Source organism: Sarcophilus harrisii, chromosome 1, assembly GCF_902635505.1.
Source record: "Sarcophilus harrisii chromosome 1, mSarHar1.11, whole genome shotgun sequence".
Classification (NCBI taxonomy): domain Eukaryota; kingdom Metazoa; phylum Chordata; class Mammalia; order Dasyuromorphia; family Dasyuridae; genus Sarcophilus; species Sarcophilus harrisii.
Genome location: NC_045426.1, coordinates 219,833,458 through 219,840,214, shown reverse-complemented (window position 1 = coordinate 219,840,214; position 6,757 = coordinate 219,833,458).

Sequence of the window (6,757 nt, the reverse complement as noted above, 5' to 3'; positions counted from 1 at the left end):
TTATTAAAAATAAAATAATTTAATTTGTACTTATTTAAAGAATATTGTTTTTATTACGTTAGTGATCGTTTCATATTTTAAACAGGAATTTGATTATGACAATGAGAAGTATCAGGTATACAAAGTGCTCAGGTACCAGGTGGTAGGAGAGTGGTTCACAATGTGAAGAACTCACATAAGACATTTATCACAAACACTATTTGCTGATGTGAAAGGGACACAGGCATTAATCAAAAAAGCAAGGTTAAATTAAATATGATTAAGCAAGGTGTTTTGAGTGAAGTGGATTTTTTAAAAAGCAAGGGTGAAAAGTAAGGTGGGGAGTCTAGGTAGTTAGGAATTAGGGGAAAGTTAGGGAGGAGTAACAGAGGGGCCTAGTGGAGAGCAAACGAGAATTAGTATCTATGTGACCAAGTACTTTGTGAGAACAGTAGCTTGAAAAGATTGAATCTGCTTTAGGTATGCTAATCAAGACAGTCTCAGGAGTTGGCCTACCTCTGCATGACAATGAAAACTGGATGGATAAATTAAAGTTCTAACAATGGAGGCAGAGTGGACTGATTGAAGTTCCAGTTCCACATCAATAAGAATAGGGAATGGGAAAATGGTTTGGTTTATTTGCTACATTCAAAGTAATAGATAGAAATAATATAAAGACTTTTCACCAGAAAGGCATAGATGTTATATATGAGATTAGAAGCTATATGTTAATATATATTAATACTTTATAAAACTATAATTAAAAAAAAAACTTATGTGCTACTTTTTTTTCCACTTAGTATTTTATTAATAATGTTTTCTTTTTTCCAACTATATGTAAAGATAGTTTTCAACATTTACTTTTATGATATTTTGATTTCCATTTTTTCTCCCTCCTTCTTCCTCTCCCCCCCTTCCCAAGAAGGCAAGAAAATCTGATATAGATTATACATGTATAATCATATTAAATATATTTCCACATTAGTGATGTTATGAAAGAAGAATCAGAATAAAAAGAGAAAACTATGAGACAGAAAAAATAAAAGGAAGTGAAAATAGTATGCTTTGACTCCATAGTTGTTTCTCTGAATGTAGATAGTATTTTTTTTTTCATCATGAGTCTTTGGGAATTGTCCTTAGATCATTATATTGTTGAGAAGATCAAAGTCTATCAAAGTTGAACTCTGTATAATGTTGTTGTAATTCTGTATAATGTTCTCCTGGTTCTGCTTACTTCACTCAGCAGCAGTTGATGTAAGTCCTGCTTGTGGAGCTGTGATTTCATTGGTGTTAAGTATTCTTTCCATTAATGCAGAACCCTTTCTACCTGTCTTCACCAGTAGCTGTGTTTAAATAATTTATTACTTAGTAGCTCAATAAGGTGATTCACCTGTTTGTCCCTCAAGTGGAAGATGTGTAGTGCTCAAGAAGGTCTTCTACAAATCCTTCTCAGTTTGGTAGAATCTGTCAGAGCTATGATCTTCTTGTGTAGCTTTCAAGAACTCAGGGTTGTATTTCTGCTATGTTGAGCTATCAAAAGAAAACTTTAGAAAAGGTTTAAGTATATTGTATATGTTTTATACTTAATGAATGCCCCAAAGAGAAATGATGAAAAACTTTAGGAAGATAACTGAGACATCATTTATAGGCTGTTTTGAATTCCTTCAGAAAATACTACATAAATACCAATTATAATTATGAGGTTATTAATCAATTTAATTAATGCTATAAGTATAAAAGCCTAAGGGTATTGTAGAACAATTACCAGGAGCTATTTGAAAATGGAATTAATGACTACAGATTCAAGTATTTTCCCTCTTTCTAAATCAGAGGTTTTTAACCTGGCTTTCACCATAGTCTAAGGGATCCATGCATAGATTTCAGGGATTCCATGAATTTGAATGGGAAAAAATACATCTTTATTTTCATTAACCTCTAACTGAAATTTAGCTTCAATTACTACTCCAACTATTTTAAAATGGTATTCTGCAGAATTCATAGGCTTTACTAGACAAGGGTGTTCATAAAATCAAATTAAGAATCTGTGCTCTAAAGGGTGTCCTTTAAAAGACACCTAGAAATTCTTTTTTTCAAATAGTATGGAAAACTTTTCCAATATTATTTCATTTATATGCTCTTATCACATCTATGATAAATGACAGCCCCATTGAATAAGTTAGTAAGTTGAACTTGAGTGACTTTACCCAATGCTACCATCTACTGCAATAGAAGACTTATTAAATAGATAAAGTTTTGATAATCTATGACTTAGAACTTGAGTCTGGTTTGCTAAACAATTGCAAAGACCTAAGGTATACAAATCTGCCTTGAAGCAATTTGAGTCAGATCTTATAACACCAGAAAAACTGGTCTTTTTTTTTTTTTTTTTTTTTTTTTTTTTTAAACCAAGGCCAGAATATTTAAAAATCACAGGAGCTTTTAGAAATCACATGCTAGAAAGACCTCCCTCCCCCCACCAGGGAATCTAAATTAGCCTCTCAATTCACAAAGGAGGAAATTGAGGCCTAAAGAAGGGAAATGACCTGCTGGAAGTCACCCAGGTTGTTTTCAGTAAGAAGGAGAATAATTGTGGTCTCTACATATCTTGTTCTCAACTTTTTCTCCTATGACATGTTGCCTCTATCTAAAAGAATCAAGAAGTTCATAGAAGAAATGGTTGAGGTAACTCACTTATCTACAATTGTTTTTACTCTTCCAATCCAACCAAAAATAGAATTTAGAGAATAGGAGCCATAAGAGGCTATAATAGCATCAGTATCTGGGTTTCATGGCTTCCTTTTCTACTGTGTATTGGTTCAGATAGGTTGGGAAAGATTATTATTTGATCTAGAAATATCAGTAATTGCCTGAGCCATAAACATTTGATTGGACAAACACTAATTTGGCCTGCTTAGGCTAAGATTGGGGAAAACAACTTCTCCATTTCAACAAAATGGTGAGGCAAGATCTTATGACTGAAGGCTTGGAAAGGTAAATCTTTTTGCTTTTGCTTATGTAGATTATAACTCCCGCTCTCTCCCCCACTTCTCTACCTTTCCTATCAATCTAACCTTTTCATTTTCTTTAAGACTCAACTTCCTGAACAAATATCATTTTTTTAAAGACAAAGAAAAAAAAGAGAAAAAAAAGTCATCATAATTGGTTTATTGATCATCAAAAACCCCTGCAAATACATGCGTTGTACACTCTTGTGACTCTCTCACTTCTACAAAGGAATGGGGTAGAAGTGTCTTATTATAGCTTTTCTGTTGATGCTTTTCTTTATAATTTTCCAACACTTGCTTTTGATTTTGTGTTCTTTCTTTTGACATTGTCATAGTCATTGTATATATTGCTTTCTTGGCTTTACTTACTTCACTCGTTCATGTAAATGGATGATTATATAGACCTGTTTCAAGTGATTTTTTTTCCTCTGGGGTTCCAGTTTGGAGATATAAAGACCTTAAGCGTTCGAGAAAGAGTCTGATTCCTATCTCCAGTAAACTAGGATCCCACAAGGCTGAGTCAGGTTTATGCTTGAAGGGGATCCAGAATTGATAAGGCATGTTATTAGAGTGTGAAGATGTGAGTGTTCCAACATCAATGTTTATTATTACATATATGATAAAGAAGAATGACATAGAAAAGAGGGAGATAAATTAAATGCTTCATTTCCTGCATTAAATTTCTAGTATTTTATATATTTGACAACATCCTTATAATGTACAAACTGTTCCTTGGAAATTAGTGTAAGAGGGGGCTGGCAGTGGGATGATGAAATCCTTCATGTGGAGCATGCAAGGGTCTAGTATGGATGTTTCTTATTACACTTATTACATGGCAAAGAGGGCCTTTTGAGTGACTGTTGTGACAGACCCAATGTCTTCCCCACATTCTTTCCCGGAACTTGGACTAGGAAAAAGGGGCAAAGCTAAGAAATGATTGTTTCAGTAGTAGGGAAAGTTCAAGCAGTGCTTCCCAATGGCCTTTGACTGTGTTTACTTGGCTTAAAGTCACCTAGGAGAATAAAAGCTCCCTTACAGTCCCAATGAATAGGATTTGTCTGATTTGGTGGAGGTCTGAAGACCAAGAGACTAATCACAATTTCCCTGCAAATCATATGAACATGAGGGAGAGGACCATAATTATTGTAGCTGAGTGCAACTGTGTCCTTGTTACACATCTTTGCTATCTAAGGTCTAAGTAAACTTCCTTTTGTTAACTATTTAATGACTTATGACTGCATCTTTGCATCCTGATAATGAAACTGAACAACATGGTACTGGTGTCAGATGTACCCCTAATAATTGCTGAAGGAACTTGAATTGATTATTCATACAAAAAGGCACTGACCAACAAAATGGACCTTTTTCTGGGGGGTGGGTGAGCAAGAACTGTGGCCCTCTCTCATATAGTTTATGGCCTATAAACACATGGTCCTTTTGTTATTTCTGCCTCTATTAGATCCATTTTTTTCCTGCTGTTAGGTGATGTACTATCAAAGATAGCTTTGATTTTGTTAGCTTTGAAAAATCAGAAGATTGAGGCTCTAGAAAGAGGTTCAGGAACTGGATTACCACACCAATTTTTCTGGCAAGCTAACCCTAGTGAAGAGTATAACCCTGAGAAACGTCTTGAAGGCTCCATCCCAGAAAGCAGATTGATGTAAGGTTGAGGATGTTTGGCAAGTAAAGGAGAAACTTTAAACATTTAGAAGTAAACTTTTGGGGGAAATGAATACTTTATAGTAATCTCTTTAAGTCAGAGTCTACATTCCTGAAACTGAGGTGATTTTGTAGAAAACATGCTCCTGGTATGTAGGAGGAGGCATTTGTAACTTCTGTTCTTACTATATCTTCTGAGTTAATGTCTTTTTATTAAAGTTAATTGATGATGAGTTAAATGATACTGCAAAACTAATCGATGAAATTGATGATGTAGAAAAATTATCAGTACCTATAATTGATTTTAGAAATAGCACATTAAAATGGGGGCTCAAACTGACAGTATTAGGAAGTCCCATCACCCTTGGTGTTATCCTCATAATCCTGAGGTGGGGGAAATGAAGCCAGACCTCTAGAATGTCAACTCAAAAGTATGAGGGTGAGTTGAAATAAGGCACCCAAGATTTTATATGGGTTACCTGAAAGTGTCCTGAAAGTACCTACTTTCAGGCTGATGGTGCTATTCCTAAATGTAGTTTTTGAGCAAAGACACGAGTCTACCAGCTTAAGGTTAATTTCCCTCAAAATGGCATTCCTAGCTCAGAGGCTTATGCTAACATTATGAAATGCTGAACCCTCATCATGCAATCTCACTTCCCGGTTGGCTTTTTACTCTTTGGACTTCAAAAAGTCCAAACTTAGCTCAGACTTGAAAAACATTCCCCTAACATGATCTCCAGCCTGCCTTTCCACTTCTACCTTTCCTCTACTTTCCTTAAACCATTATCTTCAATTTTAAAATAACAATATTTGCATCTGGGAGGATAATATGAGAATATATATATATATATATATGATACTTTGAAAAACTTTAATGTACTATATAGATGTAAATTATTATTTTAACTTATTTGTCTGGAATGCCTCACCTCTCTTCTCTACTTTTGTAATCTTACCCATTCTCCAAGGCCTACTCTTTCTAGAAATATTTCCTTGACTCACTGTCAGAAGTGATTTTTCCCCTTTCCTTTGAAATCTCAGAACATTCTGTAACTTTCTGATGGTATTTAACATATTCTGGCTTGAATTATAATTATTTTCATATTGCTCTTCTCCCTGTACCCCACTTCATTGTAAACTCCTTAAAAGCAGGGACTTATCACTTTATATTCTCCTCAGCTGAATATTTGTTGAAAAACTGAATGCATTTAATTGAAACTTATTCTATCTTAATTCAACAGTATCATTCTGTTCTCTTAATTTCTATGATCTTTATTATCTCTTTGGCTTTCTAGAATTTTCTGTTGATTCTTATGCCCACAATTAAATTGCCTACTTATTGAGGACAGTATACATCATAATATTTCTCAGTATTCTCCTCAGCCAAACTTATTATCCTGAAGTGTCAGGTTTTCTGGGGCTGTTAATTGATAGCATTACTTGGGAGCAGACTCTCTGACTCAATTCAGGGTTTTCTTGTCAAAGATACTGGAGTGGTTTACTATTTCCATCTCCAGTTCATTTTACAGATGAGAAGCTGAGGCAAATAGAGTAAAGTGACTTGCCCAGTCACCGGCTACTGTGTGTCTAAGACTAGATTTTTTCCTAAATGCAGGTCCAGCACTCTATCCACTGTGCCATCTAGATGCCTTATAGAAAATATAGATATGACCAAAATCCTGCTGTTTAAGAGATTGTAAAGGTGGAGTCTGACAGACAGGCATTTTTGATCAGCTAGAGAAGTGATGCTTTCATCTTTTGAGAGGCAGTATGATACAGAAGATAGAACAAGAATCAGAAATAGCTGGGTTTCAGAGTTTGATCTAGAAACCTTGCTAAGCAAAACTTTGGGTTAATCACTCAACCATTCAGTTTCCTCATTTGTGTAACGGAGACAGTGATTGCACTACACAGAAGTTGTAAGGGTCAACTGAATTAAAGTCAACTGGATTATCATGACTGCTATGAAAGACAACAAAGTTGGGCTTTGAAGTGTGGCTTTTAGGCATTGTGGAGAGAGACTTGGGGGTACCTGAGGGGGTACGGAGGAGAAGGGAGAGAGGTAGCTTTCTTTTTCCTACCAATTTAAGATGGACAGCTCCTGACATTTCCCC